Here is a 20,579-nt window from a genome sequence, read left to right on the forward strand (position 1 = left end):
AAAATGTTTTCACATAACGAAACTAGACGTAATATCGACTGATATGAAATTAACTCTTGATTGAAAAAAAAAATGAAAAAGAAACCGTGCTCATTTACGCATGACATCCCACGGCGCATTGTAGAGGGTTTCAATCCGAGCTGGCTGTGAGAATGACGGTAAGCATTGTACACTCCATCGTGGGCAGTTCGACTAGGCACTGCCGGAAGGCATCGACGTCGACATGCGAAGAGGAATGAACTGGGCCGCGTTCTAGCAGCGAGAGAGGCGCCAGTGGGATGACCGACGAACTGCCAGGCGCACACTACGAATGGTGCCTCTTGCAAGCGGGAAGCTGAGCGCATCACCAGGACCCGGGCTCGCAGACCTCGACTTAAGCTTCACACAAGCCGGACGTCGAACGCGAAGCAATCAACTCGCCAATAAGCTACTCCAATGCGTTCCGAGAAAATGCCCCGCCTAGCCGGAGCTGCCTTGAAACATATCCAAACAGCGTAGCCGTTGGGTCATCAGTCACTGACCCTGCATATAATGCCTAATCGAAAACCGAATGGCTTTGCGCCACACGCGCAAGGACGACTACTGGCGCCATCTTCGCACGGCGTTTGCCCGCCACAGCCTTTGGTAAATTACTTCACCTGGCACAAGGGATAGATAATGTTCAAAAAAGTGAAAGGACGTGAGTTGGAGCGCACCCAATTGAAAAGTGTGCATAGCCGTCAAACACAGGATGTCGCCGTGGATGCATCCATTTCGAAGGGTGGCGTGTCGGGCCCAAAATAATATCGCTCAAGCTCGACTCTGACACGAGTCATTCGTCAAAATGATACAGTGTCTGCCCGCACGACCAAGATCTATCGGCATATATTTGCGAATGAGCAACAAGACCATGAATGTTTCGCTGAGTTCACGCTTCACATTCGTGTTGTGATCAGTTCGTTTAAAAGGACGATTATTCTGAAATTTTAAGATTTTTTCTACTTTGCCGGGAAAGGCTAAAATGCATCTTTAGGTGGCACTGGGCTGATTTTTTAGTGGATTCTTTTCTCTGAACGTAGCGTCGGTTAAGCCTGGTAAGGCATGCTTTAAAAGCGAGGTTTTACAAAAAATATTTTGGCGAATTTGTTTGCTCTCAGATGCCCTTAGCAGAAAGACAGCTGATAGCCTTGTCGATCAAGCAGTGTTGTTTTTTATTACAATGAAAAAATCCGTAATTAGACGCCGAGAGCATCCTTAAAGCGCTTCCGACTATAATGTACCGTTCACTTCCTCGACCACGAGCGTTCAAGTGGTTCGGCAGTGACTGCTGGAGTTTGAATGAAATTAACGGTGACCTGTCATTCATGATGAAAGACAGGGCCTCATCACATGTGTTAGTGCCCTGTCGTGTCCGCTGTGATATAAGTCCATCCCTATTTTTTCCACTTCCGTGGATACGCTGCGGAGGAGGTGACTCTATCTGCTTGCGGAACGTCACCGCATGCTACTAGAAATGGCGCCATTTTTCCACAGGCAGCAAAGGGAAGGTGAGCGTTTTGTCACTCGCAGACTAAGTTTTCTCGCTTATGATTGCACCCAAGTAAGGAGATGCTTAGAAAACAGATTGGTGACGTTTAAAGCTAGCCGCATACCTCTCAGGACTACGTCCGCCTGTTCTTCGCTGGAACGCCAGGCATGTGTCTTCCATTTTATTTCTTGGTCAGATCAGGGTCAACCTCTTTCATCCGCGACGAACACTGGGTACACTTTCGAGGAAAACCTCCGGAGAGCGTCCATAGCTCGGAGCGGTGATGCCCCCGTGTATCCGCGGGGTGGCGTCGTTACCCCACTGTGCTGGGGAAAGAAGAAAATTGGCAGTTAATCCGAATCAATGTGGCACTCTATGGATTTAATAGGCGACAATTATCATCGCCCCGATACGAAGGGATGCTACTGATCGTCTGTCTACTAGATAGCTTGCGGGAAGGAGCGGCGGCGTATGTCTGTGACCCTTGACTGCTATGCCCCTTAAGTGGCGCTATTTTCGTCGATCGGTCGCAGTATTAAGTTACTTCTGGAGCCTGGCTTATGGTCCCCGGTGCGATGGTCTACTCCGATAAGAATGCGGCTTTGTTGACGTGTGTTCATGTCTGTGCTGTTTGCACGCTGATGCGATATTTACAGGGCTAAAAGATGCGCTCAGCAGAGCACTGCGAGACGCCAGTCTGCGCGGTATCTTGACGCTGCGGCGTCGGCGGGCGTTTCGGCCCGCCTGGCGGACCTCAGGCGATGCGATGCGACGCGACGTCTACCGGCCGGAGACGTGTCTGCGTTGTGGGCTCGGCATACTCGTTGTGCCTTAGGCGGTGCGGGCTGGCAACATTGTATTTATTTCTCTTTAACGTGCCCACTCTATTTTACGATCACCGAAGCTGGAAAGAGTTTCAGCCTTGCTAGGACTGCGACACGTCGACGACGCGGGCTTGACGCGCTGGGTTAAGTTAGATTGAGTACTGGTTTACTGGAGCTTCTAGCCAGTAGATGACGCTGTGTATAGGGAAATGAATGCTCCCGTGGTGTAGTTTTCGTTTCTATGGATCCTGCCCCGTGTTATTCGCGCAGGGGACAGGACGGCTACCACTGCACAACTTATTTGCAAGGTGCGGCGAAAAGCTTAGGCTTAGTTCAGCAGCGTGGCTTGTCGGGCTTGTTTGTGCATAGTCGAATAAAAAACTGTATCGCAGCAGAAGACGAAAGCTGTCTTCTGTGCGGTATAGTTTTTTTTTTTTTGATCGAACTTAGGTTTAGACTTTTTCTTCGAATCATTGCTGGCAAAACTCTCTTCTCCTACGTGAAGGAGCTTCGAGGATATACTGTTCTGTGAGTTATGCTTGTATTAACCAATAAGTACTAGAAGGCAGGGAATAGCGGTTAAGCCAACTTTCAGTTTCTGCCCGGCTTCTGTTGAACTGGCACCTTTTAGAGCTTTCCGTGTGCTGTCTTCAGGATGCCTGCACTTTCAGCGCGGAATTGTGTCTTTGAAAGGCGTATAGGTTAAGAAAAAAAGAACTTGCGGCTTTAAGAACGGAAAAACTGCACGATTTTGCCTTGAACGGAAACCTATTAGAACAAAATACACCTCACCGTTTCGGAAAACTGGCAGGGCCGAACACGAGCTTTACTCAAGGAGCTTAATTAAAGACATGGAGTCAGCTGCATTTCGAATGCGCATTATCCAAGGAATGCTGTCGAAACGATCCGAACGCCTGCGGAGAGCTGTCCCTGATGACGTGTATAGACAATTTCTGGGACAACTGAATGCTAAATAGGAGCTTCCCAGGTAGCATCGAAGATTGGAATGAGGCTGTAGAATTGTTGTGTAAGTTGCTGTGATGTTACCTGTTGAATTGGAACGTGAGACTAATGTTAAGAGTTAACAAATGGTTTTATAAGGCGCATGATAAGCATCATTTTAACGTTAAAATTAAATAGTACGCTGCTGCTGTGTTTCAAATGTTGTTTTAATGTTAAAAATAACAACTATATATGAACATTACAAACTGTTGTGTTATTATAATGTTCAGTAATAACTATAATGGAATATTGCCAGTATTTTCAAGCACTGTGTCTCAGAACGTCTCCCACTGTTTGTGCAGTAGCGATGTTTTACAACTAGCATAATTTTTCAGCTTAAAATCTGAGATGATGCCTGCTATATATTAGATGCACAGCCCCCAAAATTTCGTTTGAAATCTTTGCATGTTACCCATTCACGACAGACACTTATGGCTACCTTCACGGCTGGCTATATAAGCTTGAAGCCGTGCTATCCGTTCGGAGGTGAGTGCATGTTTCGTGTATTCGTTATGGTGTACTGCAGTGCGTGTTGCCTTCGTTGCCCCCTTTCCCTTACAAAGTGCTCACTGAAGTTGCGGCAGATCACAGTTGGCGGACCCGGTCTTGCAGGGTTGTGTTACCATTTTAGCGAAATTTGTATATGCTTGAACGTTTAATTAGTGATAGGCAAATTTTACTCCAAAGCTAATTTGAAACGTTTCGCAAACGTTAGAGAAAAGCACATTAACCATATCGCAGTAATGTTGGATCGGAAATCAGAAAGGTACATTGCTGCAACGTTTTCGTGCTGCCTGGGTTAGCTGATTCATAATATTCGCGGCAGCATCGCTATTGTAAAGGCTTCGAAAGAACGTTCTCGGTGAAGGCTATATAACCGAAAAGTATGAGAGAGAAAAAACCACCGAACAGCATGCACTTGTGGTGTGGAAGTGTAGCAGTGGCTCGAAACACGCAATAAAACTACATAGCTCTACCGTGCACGTGGCTAAGCTCGAATCCCCTAGCTCTGAGAGCTCACATCTTGTTTTCATTGTCCTAACCGTGCTTATATCGAGCACAGTTTCTCAGTTTCACCATACAGTTCCTAACAAGATGCGCCTGGACTTGCTTTTACGTTCTTGCGTATCAATATTTTTCATTTCTGGCCACTGAATTCATCTCAGACTATAGCACCCCAATGATAGTGAAAACGTAAACAGCATTAACTGGAACCGTTGGGAGATCAAAATTGAAGGGAACTAGCAGAATGATGCCACTCACGTGAGCGAGTGCGCTCAGGGGATTATTGTAGCGATAGCTACACTACGCAAGCACTTCGAGCCTTCAGCGTGGCACCTCTTGAGATGCGTGGCCGCCCTTGAGCTCCGTGGCGGCGCCGTGGCTGGTAACGTGGTTGGTCACGTGGTGCGGAGCAGCTGCCGGCGGCGCGGCGCGCCGGCGAAACAGAGTTGGAGGGGGGGGGGGGGGAGTGAATCCACGTTTAGGGACAAAGATGAAGAACGAACGCTCAGCGAAACGGAGCGGCGAAAGACTGGCTTTGCAGTTCGACTGAGCGAGTTCCATTCGACAAGATCTAGCTACCGCGTCACTCTAGGTTTAACCATAGCTAAACCACAGCCATTTTTTAAAGGCTACTTCACATGGTACAGTGATCGACTTCACTCCTCTATTCTCGTAATTTTCTGTTTATCAAGCTAGCGCATATCACCGCCATGGATTATGAGAACTCGTATTTAAGATTTCAGTGAGAATAATCTCGGCACGGAAGGGAGAAGTTGCTCTCATAAAGCGGGCTTGCAAGCTTCAGGCGTTGACAGGGGGCCAACTATTCTCGGCCCCTCCCGTAGATCAGTAAGTGCGCTTACTCGCTGACAGGAGATCTCCCTTAATACAGGCTATGTTCGTAATGTTTCGAGATTGATTTATTTTCTTCTTTAGAAATGATTCCCTAAAATAAATTCTGGTGCGTATGTATAGCGCTATCTTTTCAGGCTAATCTGAGCTATTTATCTTATTTGCTGTGGCAGCCGGTAGGTGGCACTACATGCAAAAAAATACGCTGTCACTAGTCGTTTGAGCATTCTACTGTGAATGAATGCGGAGAGATAGACGTCCACCTCGAACAGCGTGTAAACATAAAATTCTGTGTGAAGCTTGGAAAGACAGCCACACAGATGTATGCGCTCCTTCGTGACGCTTATGGCAACAACAAGATGTTTGTTTCGGGGAGAATGTCGGTTCGGTGGAAGACGACACAAGACAGGGGCGTCCTTCAACCTCACAGAATGAAAACAACGTGGCTCGGATCAGGGAAATCGTACAGCAAGACCGCACCATTACAGTCCGCATGCTATCAGATGCTCTTGACATTAGTAAGACAACATGCCGCCAAATTCTGAGAGAGAACTTGGGGAAACGAAAGCTGAATGCCAGACTTGTGCCGCACTCCCTCACACAGGACCAGAAGGACACGCGGGCATCAGCGAGCGCTGATTTGCTCTCCGAGGCAGAGAAGGATGCTGCATTCGTCGACAGCATCATTGCTGAAGACGAAACATCGTGTTTTCAATACGATCCTGAAAAATAGGCAGAGCGCCGAATGGCGGTGCTCGAGCTCTCCGGCGTCGAGAAAGGTGCGGCGACCGAAGACCAAAACAAAGACGATGCTGACCGTTCTTTTTCGATGCCAGAGGTGTCATACACCACGAGTTCGTCCCACAAGGGCAGACGGTGAATCAGGTGTTTTATATCCGCGTGCTCCAACACATGCGTGATGCACTGCGACGCCGTCGCCCTGACTTACGGGCATCTGGACAATGGAGCCTTCTCCACGATAACACAAGGCCGCACATTGCTCTCAGCGTGACAAAATTTCTCGCCAAGCACAGTATTACTGTACTTCCCCATCCGCCATACTCGCCTGACTTCACCCCATGCGATTTTTTCTTGTTTCCTCGTGGGAAGAGAGCCCCCAAAGGTCGCTGGATGGGGAGCGTGGAGACCATTCAAGACGCCACGAGAAATGAGCTGACAGCCCTGCCAAAAGAAGCGTTTCCCTACTGTTTCCAATACCTCAAGAAGCGCCGGAAGCTGTGTATCGACAGCAAGGGAGACTATTTCGAAGGGGTGCTGCACAAATGATTTCAATGTTAAACGCATTTTTTAATGGACTCAGTCTCGGAACTTTATGGACAAAGGTTGTAGGACGCGTTGCCGCACTGGGCAGCTGTCATCTAAGAGAAGAAAAGTTCTCGTAGCATGGCGGACGCTGGTTTTGTGGATGTAAAACCAAGCTTCTGCTCAGTGGAAGCAAGGTCTCAGGAAGACAACATGGATTAAAAGGTAACCTCTGCGAGGGGACGAGGCTCCATTTAGGCTGCCGCGTTTTCGCGCATTACCCGCCAGACACTCAACCGCGGCAGTCATGTTGAAATACCTATCCTTCGCGCATGTGTGTGCAACTCTATAGCGTGTCGTCAGTTTGAAGTTTGTTGAACTCTCGAACCGTGCTACAAACGACACGTGCCTCGTAGTGTTTTGTTTTCCGCGCGTCTGCGTAGATAGATGGCTCTTTCGCGTTTTTTTTTAAATTTGGAAAACGGGATCGGAGGGAAAAAATCAAAGAGCATCAGAGAGCAAAAAAGTTACTGCTTGACGCAGCTAACTCTGTGATAAGCAGAACAGCTGGATTTGCTAGTCGTGTCGCTGCGGGGCGGGTGGCGTTTTCAATTACGAACACGGTGCACTGCGGCTTGTGAAAGCTTTGGCCCGGTGCAGACTCGCAGAGTGCGTTGGCCTGCGTCGCGTGGCGAGCTGCTCGTCCCTTACCCACTCCCTCGGCAGCAGTTGCCTGCCTCGGTGGCAGCCGCGCGCTCCACGAGAGCAGGAGCCGCCGCTTTTTTTTTTTTTTTTTGGGGGGGGGGGGGGGGTTGGAGCGATTTCAACCACAGATTGCGCTAACCCACGCTCACCTTATATGCTGAGAAACCTCGCTACGTGGTACGTGTCATCGCTTTTCGCCCTCGTCCACGTTTGGCCCTCGCTTGCTGCAACTGAACGCATGCGATTGGTGGCGCTCGAGGCACAGAATGCTCGTCTGGCGCACACACCGCCACAGAACCCGGGAAATCCACTCTAGACATCGCCAAGCGATGCACATGGTTTAGTGCGGAACAACGAGATGAGTATTTCGCAGCCGGGGAAGGCGGAGGTCTAAGAGCCATGATATGAACGCGAGTCTACTGGTACGGTATACCGGCCTCCTCATGCATTCGGTATGGAAATGGAAAAGCGGTGCAGAGATCGTGGCCTTCTGAAATATCGACATCCGTTAAACAAATCGTGGTGGCCATAATGTAGCTCACTGCTACGGGTGCCCGCAAAGCCCGAATGTAGCTGCAAGATGTAGGAATCCATTTTCTTTTATTTCAAATTAGCTGAACTTATTGCAGGCGGATTAAAAATTCTGGCAGCCTACGGGAATTCGTTTCGCGGTAGCGGTGTTTATCTGGCTACTTATCGTTTCTTGACTTCATAAAACAAACCCCCGAAGCCGTCTAGTCGGTCTCTGAAATTACCTTATGTTTTCCAAAAGGAGGTGTGGTGTGCATAATTGCGCTCAGGTAAAGGCAGCACCGGGTTAACACGTAAGTAGAACGATGTCTTGTCGGCCACCGCAGAAGGAGGGCTCAGAAGCCTGTACCATGGATTTAACAATTTTATCCGCAATACTTCTTTTGAGGAAGCGGTCGAAAGACTCATTTTTCTAATCTCACCATGACACAACATCGACATACTTGACAAACTCATCACTTCTTGCTCTCAGAACAACTCACAACAAGAAGCAAGAAATAAGTATGGTGTGATATCGCAAGTTTGTCGTCGCGTTGTTGAGTCTCATTAATATGTACCATGACGTCATTTTCTAAAAAGGAAAGAAACTGCATAACCTCTACTTTAACAGAAAGTATACAGCGCAGTAAGAAGGCACTGCTTCTACAAAATTCCATTTTCATCAGTTATCCGAAGAAGCACTGAAGGTTAAGGTACCTTGTAGCTCATAAATGCGAAAGCCAATGCGCCCAAAGCCGACATTTAGTTTGTTGATCGGCAGCTGGAGGCCGCTGAGAGTTGAAATGATCGGAGCAGCCTTCTGCGCCACTCACGCTTTTCTTCTAATCGAAGCTGATCATTCTGCCTCGCTCTCATTATTTCTTGATTCGAATGGCCAGATTAATATCGTCCACGGAGTCCTTTTGTTCGGTTACGCGGTGTGCTCCTGCTGGCTTGGAGTTAATTGTGGGCCGTCTCATGATGTCCAGTGTGTTCCCGCCGTCGGGATTTCATCACGCGGTAGGATAAGTCTGTTAAGAGAACACTTTCACAGAGACAAAAAAAGAATGTCGCGCTAAGTATTAATCAGAATTTAGGCATACTAGTTGTCCAAAGCGTTAACAATGTTACTAGTAACGGTAGTCAGTATGTGCCTGTCGTGCTAGCGATGATTTCTGCCTCAACAACCAAGTAGTAGAAGCGATTCTGACGGCAAAGCCCTACTACGAATTAATAACTCGCACGAGAAATAATACGGTACTGTTACACAAACACCTATAAATGATGTACGTTGTCCGTGCTCGTTGTCTCTATTCCTGCTCGATTCTTGGCGATTTTACCACAAGAGAGCCTACTATAGCCCTCAACTATAACAATACCACGCCACTTCAGAAGACACTAAAACATGTTCTTGCTGTGCGAAATCTGGAAGTGACTGCGCGTTCCAGAGACTCATATTTCTACGTAGACGCTGCCCTCAGCACCACATGAGGCATTACGCGCACCGCGGTAGATACGTGGATAACTTTCTCATTCATTGTAGCACGCGCAGGGTCCGGAAAAGGAATTGAATTGAGTTCTCAATGTTTTCGGGATATGCTGCGGTAGCTTAGTGTTTACGGTCGACCTTCCTGTGGACAGCAAGGTCAGATTCATCGATGTCGCCTTTAAATTCCGGCAAGGACACGCGTGCTGGTGGTACGATACGTGATGGAGGAAATATGTTTTTTGTTTCATTCATTCTGTCTCGGAATGTCAAGTGGGTGGTGTCAACCGCCACCTAATTCACGTCGCTGTTGTGGTTGTCTTGCCACCATCATGCTCGCGCATGTTTCATGGCGATGGTCACCAGCCTTAGGCAGGTGGGCTGTCGAGATGGAACATTGGAAGTCATCTGCGAAGCTCTGCTATGGAGTAAAACGACAAAACTCGCAAAGCGCGCAAGCGTATTACAGTGTTGCTGCTGCTGATGATGATTATTGTTGTTAATTATTGGCTAGTTCCTTTGTAACGGGTGGACATGCACTCCTCTGAACTCCCGCAGCACCCCCCCCCCCCCAAAAAAAGGAAAACACTGCACATGGCAGAGTCAATGGGATGCATCTGCCCCTATTGTGCGCGTACTGCAGTACAGCACTCAGCAAGAGGTGGCGCCAGGCAGTGTCCTCTGTGATCAGCAGGGGAAAGTGTTAGTCCTAGGGCCACAAGGGCGCTCACACTTGCTGCTCGGCAGCTCAAAGGGAGAGTACTTCTGGGGATCAAGCTGCCCGTACCACCACCCCACCACTGGGTCAACCATCCCTTGGTCGCAGTCATGGGCCTTTGCCTTGGTGAAGCGCCTTGAGCCTCTTCATAGGGCAGGAGGAAGGAGCAGCCAAGTGCCTGTGGCAAGGTGGTGCGGCGCGGGAGGAGCTTCTCGCACACGCGCGACAGGTGTCAACGTCTTCGGCGGCGCTCTCTGTCAAGATATCGTGGGCGGCTGTGGTGTTGGTTGGCGCCGAAGTTACAATTAATCGGGCCAACCTGCCCACCACTGCACTCTCCGTAAGTTCGGAGGGGGAGGTGCGACAAACTTCTCCACCCCGCGTGCGAAAGATTGTGATTCGACTGCTGCTTGGCGATAGGGGCCACGCCTGATTAGTCGCTGACCGGAGGCATGAGGCGTAGGGAAGTTCCGTAGCGAATTAATTAGGCAAACAACAACCAAGTATTACAATATGCCCGACAAGGTAGCGCCGTACACTGACGTGACGCAAATAACGCAAGCACCAATTGAACACGTTAACACAACAATTAACACAAAGAAAGAAACATCAGGGCGATTGCTATACAAAAATGTTACGAGACGGAAATACAGTACAAAGGATTACAACGAGAAACACAGAAAGCAAAAATACAAAGATAAAAGAGTTGAAGTGAGTGGTGAGAAACGATGGCTTAGGTGCGGATTGGCAAGGTCCGGTCGCAGGGAGCGTCGGGCTGCGGTTGCTCGTCGCGGGGCTGATGGGGGCTTGCGGATACGGGCGAACTTGGGCCTCGCGTCTTCGGGACCACCGTCGCCGCGCTCTACGCGTCAGATCTCCGCCTAGGCTCCTTGCCGACCACTTCACTGGCTGACCTCACTCACGACCGCACGCACCGAAATCTCCAGACCAACTGCCAGCGCGCGGCGTTCCCGTCGCCCCCTTCGCATGGCAAAGAATGAAAAAAAAAACACAGGGATAAAAGACTCTTCAGGAGCCACGCACAGAGGAATGCAGCTCCCAAAAAGAAAAAAAAGAACACAAGTAGGAATGTCGAAAGAATTCGGCACAATGCCTTAATCCCACGAGGAGTCATTGGGGGCCGCGAACAGTGCCGGGGCATTCAATCCGCTTCTGCCGTTTCCAACACGTGCAAGCGCCTGTCACCTGCGTGGCAACAATGCTAGGAAGGGGGGGGGGGGGAGAGTAGTTTTGAGTGACCCTTCCAGCGCTATGGTGAGAATGCCGTTCCCCCGCGGGGGAGGGGGAAAAAGTCGTCGACGCCGCTCCGCGACATGTTTCTGGGAAACAAAGGTCAAAGCTGGACAGGGCAGGCATGAACTTTGTGACACAACCCCCACGAAAAGAATGATATTCTCAATAACATTCACAAACAAAACACAAATTTTGTGCATGCACACACGCTCCTGGCGGACAAGCCACCTCAGATGAAAGACGCGCACATCGCTGTCACCAGGGCGCACCACCTCGTCGTATCACCAGTTTTCCACCAAGGCTCGCAGGATAGCGCACCGACACACGCCTCAGGCACTCCCACACCTCAGGCAGTCACGTCCCAGTTAGTCAAAACAGTTCGACACTGCACATTCGGTCGTAACAGTCCAACACTGAAACACGACCACACGCAAACATCTTGCGCTGCATAACATTTTAAAACACTACCAACAATGCACAAAATAACAATAAAAAGAAATTTCTAGCTAAGGGTCAAACTGGGCCGTCGCAACGCGTTTAGTTCACCCCATGGCTATTCACACCCGGCTGAGGTAGTCTGCGCCGACGTTATCTTTTCTCTTAATGCTCTCGACCCCGAAGTCGTACTCCTGTAGGAGCAGCGCCCAGCGAAGCAGCCGTGAATTCATAAACTGAGCCTCGTTCAGATATTTCAGTGGCTGATGATCTGTCTGGACGGTGAATTGTTTGCCGTAGAGGTAGAAATTGAAGCGCTTGATAGCCCATACAATGGCCAAGCACTCCTTCTCAACTGCTGCGTACGCCTTCTCTCTGGGAAGTAGCTTGCGACTCGCGTACGCGACGGGATGCAGAAGTCCTTCCTTTTCCTGCAACAGTACTGCCCCAACCCCTTGATCTGAGGCGTCGGTACGGAGTACAAATGGTTTGCTGAAATCCGCAACCTGTAGGATGGGGGCCTCTGAGAGCAGTTGTTTCAGGCTGTTAAAGGCTTGTTCTTCGTTATCCCCCTACCTAACGCTGTTTGATGCGGTTTTTTGGTCAGGTCTGTCAGGGGTGCGGCAAAAGTTGCGTAACTCGGGATGAATTCACGATAGTATCCCGCTAGGCCCAAAAAGGCTCGTACTTGGCGTTTGGTTATCGGTCGTGGGGCTTGGCGGATCCTGTCCAGTGTTGATTCCATCGGGCCAAGGGTCCCCTTTCCAATCGTGTGACCGAGAAAACACAGTTGATCGACGCCGAGTTCGCATTTCTTCGGGTGTATGGTAATCCCGGCTTCCCGGATTCGCGTGAGAACCTGCTCCAGTGCCTTGACATGGTCCTCCCACGACTCGGTCGCTACGATCAGGTCGTCGTAGTAATGATATACGTTGTCTATCCCGTCTAGGAGCTTCCTCATCAGTTTAGCAAAGACGGCTGGGGCGGTCTTGATGCCGAAAGGCATGTTCCTGAATTGGTAAAGGCCACTGGGAGCCGAAAACGCCGTCTTTTCCCTTGAGTGATCGTCCAGGGGGACCTGCCAATAGTCCTTCGCGAGGTCCATCTTAGAGAAGAACTTTTTGCCTCCCACCTCCGCGATGAGGCAGTCGGCGCGGGGGATCGGTTCGGCGTCGGCGACCAGTACCTCATTTAATCTCCTGAAATCTACGCAAAAGCGGTTCGAACCGTCGGGCTTCTTTATCAGGACTGTTGGGGCATTATACGGTGAGCGTGACTTCTCAATCACGCCCATCCGCAGCATCGCGGCAACCTCCCTCTCAACTTCCTGACGCACTGCGAAGGGAAGCGGGTACTGCTTGACCTGGATGTGCTTGTTAGTGGTAGTGGTCAAGGTGCACAAGGCCCACGTGGTGTATCCGGGCCGATCGGAAAACAGCTCCTTATGTCGAGAAATGAGGGACCGCAGCTCCTGTGCCTGTGGTGGGGTCAGTTTCTCGGACGCCGTGACATCGCGGTGGTCGGCTTGTTCTCCGAGAGGCCACACCAGCGCCCCATTGCCTATATTGGAGGCTACCGCCGCAACCACCGGCACGTGAGAGTCGGTTTCAGGGACCCGGCTGAAGTATTTCTTCAGCATATTGACATGGAATGTTTTTGGGTTGCCCTCAACATCTACCACGTAGTCGACTTCTCCCTTTTCCCCTTTAACCACATAGGGGCCCTTCCATTTCATCGTGAGCTTATTGTGCTCGGTGGGGAGCAGTAAGAGCACCTGGTCTCCAACCTGTAATGCCCTCGATTTAGACCCGCGGTCGTAATACCGCTTGTATCGCTCACCTGCCTCTTCTAGAGCCTCATGTGCCATCTGACAGGTCGTTTCGAGCCTCTCTCGCAGGTCAATCACATACTGGTAGGCCATCTTGGTCTCCTCTTCCAGTTTGTCCCCCGTCCACAATTCCTTCAGTATAGTGAGGGGGCCTCGCACGTTCCGCCCGTACAAAAGCTCGAACGAGGAGAACCCAGTGCTTGCCTGGGAGACCTCCCTGTAGGCGAACAAAAGTGGCTCGATAAACCGATCCCACTCCTTGGACTGTTCTGTGCACATGCGGCGGAGCATCTTCTTGAGCGTCCCGTTGAGCCTTTCCGCGAGGCCGTTGGCCATCGTGTGGTAGGGCGAGGTGGTCTGCATGCGAAGAGACAGCAGACGGCCCACTTCTGCCATGAGTTCCGAGGTGAAATTCGACCCTCGGTCGCTCAACATCTCCTCCGGAACACCCACTCGGGCGAAAATTTGTAAGAGAGCCTCGGCCACCCGCTCGGTCTCGATGCTGGGCAGGGCGACGGCCTCTGGGAACCGGGTCGCATGGTCGACTAGCGTCATGATGTAGCGATTCCCCTTCCGAGTTGTGGGCTTGAGGGGCCCAATAATATCGATAGCCGCCCGGCGAAACGGCGTGTCAACCAGAGGCATTTTCTCAAGGGGCACCTTTTTGACTGATCCCCGTGGGGCTGTCTTCTGGCAGCTGTCGCACGACGCCGCAAACCGACTAGCGTCACCATGCACGCCGGGCCTGAAGAAATCAGCCAGAATGCGGTCACAAGTCTTTTTGTGCCCCAAATGACCTGCCATCAGTCCGCAGTGCGCGAGGCGGAGAACCTTGTTTCGGTGCTGAAAGGGGACAACCAGCTGTAAAGTACCTGAGCCTAACTCTGGTAGGAACAGGCGATAGAGCATGTCATCTCTTAGCAGAAAGGTGTACGAGCCCCCTCCCTTGCACCGGACCTTTCCCTCTTCCCTCTGCATCTGAAAACAACGCCGGAGGGTCTCGTCCGCTTGTTGGTCTCGGCTAATCTGCGTCGGGGTGATTTCTACCATCGCGGTTGGTACTCGTAACTTGCGGAACGTCTCCGACGATTGCTGCTTGGACTGTTGACGGGTGGTCACGGCCGCCTCGGGTGCAGGCTCGTCCGGGGTACTTGGCTGTTCCTGTACGGGATCCGATGCACCCGCTTCGGCCCCTTCGATACTCAGGGCTATTCCCCTCCAAGTCGCGTCGGGCTCGGACGGATGCCTGGCGCCGTCGATATTCCCAAGAATTAGGTCGAACAGTGGCGATTCCATACATCCGGCCAGCACCTCTGCCCTATAGTAAGGTGTGTCAACTTGAATTCGCGCCTCGGGTAGCGTTTTGACCGAGCGGTCCACCAGGTAAACGGCTCGGTGTCGGCCAGTAAGTTGAGACTTTGTTACAAGGTCTCGGTTGACAATAACAATGTTACACCCCGTGTCTCTCAACACCTTTTTCCTCTGCCCAGCAATGAGGCCTTCAACGACGGGAAGGACCCCGGACTCTTGGGCCCTACCGAGGTTCACCACTGGCAGGAACTGGCCATCTTTAAGCTCTAGATAGCCGTTTTGAATGCAGGCCGGCACGTCCTTTGCTCCAGGGCGTGCCCGGTTGCCCTGCTCAGGATTTCTCCGGCTCTCCTTGCAATGCGCCGCGACGTGCCCCGGTCGCACGCAAATGTAGCAGCGTGGTGTGGATGATACTGCCGCGGGTAGCGGTTTTCTCTGGTAGCCCTTGCGGCCAGCGTCGGAGGACTTGTCTACGGGCCGGTCCTCACGTTTCAGTTCACGCCGGCCAAAGTATGTGGACCCCCTAGCAGTGACATAGTTGTCTGCCCTTTGTAGCAGCTCATTCTGATCGCCCGCCGTTTTCTCCTTCAGGAAGGTAGCCATCGACGGCGTGCAGTTCTCTAGAAACTTCTCCCTCAAAAGGAGGCTCTTGATACGCTCGTAGGTCTGCTCGCACGAAGAGAGCTGTACCCACCGCTCCCGGTAATTCTCTAATCGGGAGAAGAACTGGGACGGGGTTTCGTGCTCGTGGGGGGCTTCTGTCCGGAACTTCTGTCGAAATCCCTCCTCCGTCAAGCGGAAACGAAGCAGAAGAGCTCGCTTGACCTTGTCATAGTCTACCGCATCCGCTCCCGGCATGCGGCCAAAAACGCTCAACGCCTCTCCCGCAAGGCACGTGCTAAGGGCAGTAGCCCACTGGTCTCGCGGCAACTTCTGCGCCTCGGCGACTCCTTCGAACCGTGTCAGGTAGGCGTCCAAGTCGTCAGTTTTATCGTTAAACGGCGCCGTTAGCTTATGTGGACTGACGACCGTGAAACGCGATGTAGGTTGGCTTTGAACCGAAGCGGAATCTGAACCAGCGCTCCCGCCACTCTCGCCTCTCGCGTGGAGAATTTGTAGTTCAGCGTTCAGTTCGAGCATTCGACGAGCGGAGCGCACCTTGTCCCTTTCTTCCTCCTCGAGCAGCCGCTGCTCTTCTTCTTTCATGCGCTCGCGGCGCAACTGTTCCGCTTTTTCCCTGCGCTACTCTTCTTTCATTTGCTCGCGCTGTTTCGCGCGCTCATCTCTGAGGAATTCCTGGAGGGCGACCCCATCGAAGCCTAGCTGCTTCCCGAGAGCAATTATTTTTTCTAACTCTGCCATTGTACCAACGGTTGTTTGTTCTCAGTTCTGACAGTACGTGAGATATTACTTGAACGCTATGCCTCGCGGTCACGGCCAATCGTGGTCAGCAAGTCCTGTCGCGGACGCCAGTTTGTCAAGATATCGTGGGCGGCTGTGGTGTTGGTTGGCGCCGAAGTTACAATTAATCGGGGGACAACCTGCCCACCACTGCACTCTCCGTAAGTTCGGAGGGGGATGAGCTATAAACTTCTCCACCCCGCGTGCGAAAGATTGTGATTCGACTGCTGACCGGCGATAGGGGCCACGCCTGATTAGTCGTTGACCGGAGGCATGAGGCGTAGGCAAGTTCCGTAGCGAATTAATTTAATTAGGTAAACAACAACCAAGTATTACAATATGCTCGACAAGGTAGCGCCATGCACTGACGTGACGCAAATAACACAAGCACCTGTTGAACACGTTAACACAACAATTAACACAAAGAAACATCAGGGCGATTGCTATACAAGAATGTTACGAAACGGAAATACAGTACAAAGGATTACAACGAGAAACACAGAAAGCAAAAAACAAAGATAAAAGAGTTGAAGTGAGTGGTGAGAAACGATGGCTTAGGTGCGGAGTGGCAAGGTCCGGTCGCAGGGAGCGTCGGGCTGCGGTTGCTCGTCGCGGGGCTGATGGGGGCTTGGGGATACGGGCGAACTTGGGCCTCGCGTCTTCGGGACCACCGTCGCCGCGCTATACGCGTCAGATCTCCGCCTAGGCTCCTTGGCGACCACTTCCCTGGCTGACTTCACTCACGACCGCACGCACCGAAATCTCCAGACCAACTGCCAGCGCGCGGCGTTCCCGTCGCCCCCTTCGCATGGCAAAGAATGAAAAAAAAACACAGGGATAAAAGACTCTTCAGGAGCCACGCACAGAGGAATGCAGCTCCCAAAAGGAAAAAAAACACATGAAGGAATGTCGAAAGAATTCGGCACAATGCCTTAATCCCACGAGGAGTCATTGGGGGCCGCGAACAGTGCCGGGACATTCAATCCGCTTCTGCTGTTCCCAACACGAGCAAGCGCCTGCCATCTGCATGGCAACAATGCTAGGAGGGGAGGGGGAGTAGTTTTGAGTGACCCCTCCAGCGCTATGGTGAGAATGCCGTTCCCCCGCAGGGGAGGGGGAAAAAGTCGTCGACGCCGCTCCGCGACATGTTTCTGGAAAACAAAGGTCAAAGCTGGACAGGGCAGGCATGAACTTTGTGACACTCTCGCACACCTGACACAGATGTGCTGACGTCGAGGGAGAAAACGTAGCGGTGTCGGTACACCTGTGTGCGCAGGGCATGCTGCCAATGCCTTTGTCATAAAGGTGTTCAGCCCTGATACCTGCCTTGTGTTGGTGGTATAGGTAGCGAGCGTGGATTTTTCCTGCATGTTTTTCAAGCTTTTGCAAGCTGTACTTTCGACTTCATGGACGCGTTGGCGCACCTGCGCGGTCCATTTAAATCCTGAGTTCGCACATATCGGGGTGTATAAGAGGCCATATCTGCCTTCAATGCAATGAACATGGCGCACTCAATTTGTTCGGAGACCGAAGACCTGCCAGGCCCATCGGTCGCGAAGCAGAAACCGGAGGCGACCGCGGTAGGGGAGCTTGTTGGAAGCCTCTCGGGCTTGGAAACTTACCAGCCGAGGTCTCCTTGTACGGCTTCTATTGACACCGCCTCGGGACAGCCCACAGCGATTCGCCCCACTTTCGATTGGCGTCGCTGCACCCATTCTCGGGTGTCCGAAAAACAGGAAGACCACTCCATTTTAAAAGGCAAGCCCCCGGACGTGGGCCAATCTCCACAGGTCCCGCACCATTTCGAAGCGGCTGCATCCACAGAGGCAGCGGTGCTGAAGGATGCATTGGGCCCTGAGTCCTAGTTTCCGGAGACCTCAGGCGTACCTCCAGATACTTGTATTAGTTGGTAACGGGTACAGCTTCTTAGCCCAGCTTTAGGACCCAATCTTCGGTCCTGGAGCCCGTGAACTGCATCACCTTCGTCTTTCGTGCATTGAAGTGGAGGCCTAGATTTGCTGCCTCGGAGACAAAAGATCATTATAACTTGCAGCTCTGCCTCGCTCTCTTTCATCTAGACAAGATCTTCAGCAAACGCCAGGCCCGGCAGTCCGCAGGTGTCGTCCAAACCGACCATGCTATATTTGAGGCTGAAGACCAGTCGCGACTGCAACAGTCTTCTCTCCACAGACCCATAGAGGGGGTACGGTACCGGGGAGAGAGGGCAGTCTTGGCAGAGGTCCTTGTGAACTTTTATTCCGTCTGCGCGCGCACCGTCCCTATGCAAGCTGTTACATATTGTTTGAGTAGAGGTGCCGTATCACAGGGATACGTATGCTGGTGGAAAGTCTAGGGAAACCAGGCGGTCGAAAAGGTGCACGTGTGGCACGCTGTCGTACACCTTGGCGACGTCCAGGAAGCGAAAGATGAGCGGGCAACTCTCCTGCTTCGCTATGTCAGTACATTGTGTTAGTGTGAATAGGTTGTCTTCAAGGCGTCGGCCCTGGTAGAATCCGTGTCTGATTTCTATTAGTGCTTGTGCAGCTTCGGCCTAGCCGCTGATCCAACGCTTGAGCAAATGCGTGGAAAAGCGGTAGAATACACTGGTGACGGGGATCGAGCGGTAGTCGTCTATGTTGTTTGGCTTGTAAAGCGAAGACCGCTCTGGACTGACGCCATCACTCCGGTATGTCTGCGCCTTCAGTGATGTTCATAAAGAGCCCGGCGAGCTAATCTCTGGAGTCAGTGCCGAGGCATTTGAGCAAGGATGCCAGTATCTTGTCCAGGCCCTTGGTCGTGCGAGTCCGCGTGTGGCTGAGCGCTCTGTCGATGGCGATCCGATAGAACTCCCATCTCGGCTGGAAATGGTCCGAAGGAGTGTGCCATACTGAGGAAATCCTGCTGTGTTCTGCGGTTCGGTATCCGGTGGCCAGAGCAAGGTAAAAAAGTTGTTGGTGATGTGGCCTTTTATGTCACCTAGCGGTCGCTCCGTAATGAAGTCCCTGAACTTTTGTGGAGGTTCCTCCGGTCTGTCCTGAGATCGGACGTAGCGCCAATATCTCTACGCGGCAGACCTGCCATTCTCTTGCAACCGCTTAAAAATCTACACGTTGAATTCGAACCTGCTGTTTGAGCTCTATAGGTGTCCTTTCCAGGTAAGCGCCGTTGCAGCCGCATCCATGGCCTTCACTGCTCTGTGGTGATACTGTAGTCGTGCCCTCCATGCCTCAGCAATGTCATTGTCCCACCACGGACTTCGTTTCGAACGGTGTTGTCTCCGGCGTTCAACCATGTGACGAATGTATGACACCAGTCAGGGCAGACACATACTCATCGTACGGGGCGGCTCCCTGGCGCCTTGCACAATATATCTTCGAACTCTTGCGCTACAGCTTCCAAGGCATGGGGCGGTAGGTACTGGGCGTTTGCCAAGCTAGTTCTTCATCTCGTGCCGGCGCGCTGGGAGCGGTTGAAATCCAGGCGTAGGCTGTTGTGGTCGCTTCCCAAGCTAAACGCAGCATCTTCGTCAACGTTGAGGCGTTCGAGGAGAGCGTCGAGGCGGGGTGACGCCAGTGCATAGCCAGTGGCGGTCTTACTGCCTCTCGCGCCCCAAGTAAATTGTCTGTCGCATTTCGCTCCTCGGTTGGGGATCACGAGACTTAGGCCTTCCGCGAGCTGTAGAAGGAGGCCACCACTGGGGTTCGTGTATAACAATCTAGCTCTGAGACACGGAAATTGAACTCTAGGGGTAGTTTCTTACATTAATTAACGAGAAAAAAATAACTGCTAGGAAAGGATTCAAAGTCGTGTGCTCAACTCCCAACAAAGCCTACAGCATGGGCCGACCTATTAACAGCGAACCCGAAAACCTGGAATGAGAGAACAAACCCCAGAATGCGCATAATGGATTGTATACAGGATACCATGGTCATTCGAAAATGTGTATGTTGGGCAGCCTGATCCCCAATGCCGCGGGTACCCACCGGTGATACAATAAGTACAAGCTCTCCCCTGGCCTGGTGCTCGGGTTCTGCGAGGTGAACTGCTTGGAAAAAGGGTCTTTGACCCCATCCTGAGTAGACGAAAATACCTTGTGGCTTGGCGCTCTCCTGACAAAGATCCCTTGCGCCATTAAAATTTATCGTCATCATATTCGGCAATCTGAATGGTGCGTGAATGACAGAAAAAGGAACAAGCTGCGTCCTTAAACTCAGCGCCAGCTAGGTACCTTGCGATTCACTGCCGTAACTGCACCTGCACTGCCATCTTCTATGACATTTGGATTTTGGCAAAGAGCGGCAACAAGCTGGCCCGCAAAATCCTAGAGGTGATGCCAATCAGCGCAAGAGCGAACGAGGGCGCCAGCGCCTCGCGTGTTGCTAGGTCCGAAAAAGAAAGACCCTTCCTTCCTGGAACGTGCGCTCTTACCTAGGCAAAGAGGGGGAGGCGATGATTACTCCTTTATCGCAATAGTCAGC

General features: G+C 51.6%; 1 protein-coding gene across 5 annotated transcripts in view; it reads left to right on the forward strand.

Annotated features, from left to right (window-relative positions):
• Window positions 1-20,579, forward strand: part of LOC144114465 (synaptotagmin-15-like) — a 92,029-nt gene that overhangs the window by 35,561 nt on the left and 35,889 nt on the right. The window lies entirely within an intron of this gene.

This window comes from Amblyomma americanum, chromosome 1, assembly GCF_052857255.1.
Source record: "Amblyomma americanum isolate KBUSLIRL-KWMA chromosome 1, ASM5285725v1, whole genome shotgun sequence".
NCBI lineage: Eukaryota > Metazoa > Arthropoda > Arachnida > Ixodida > Ixodidae > Amblyomma > Amblyomma americanum.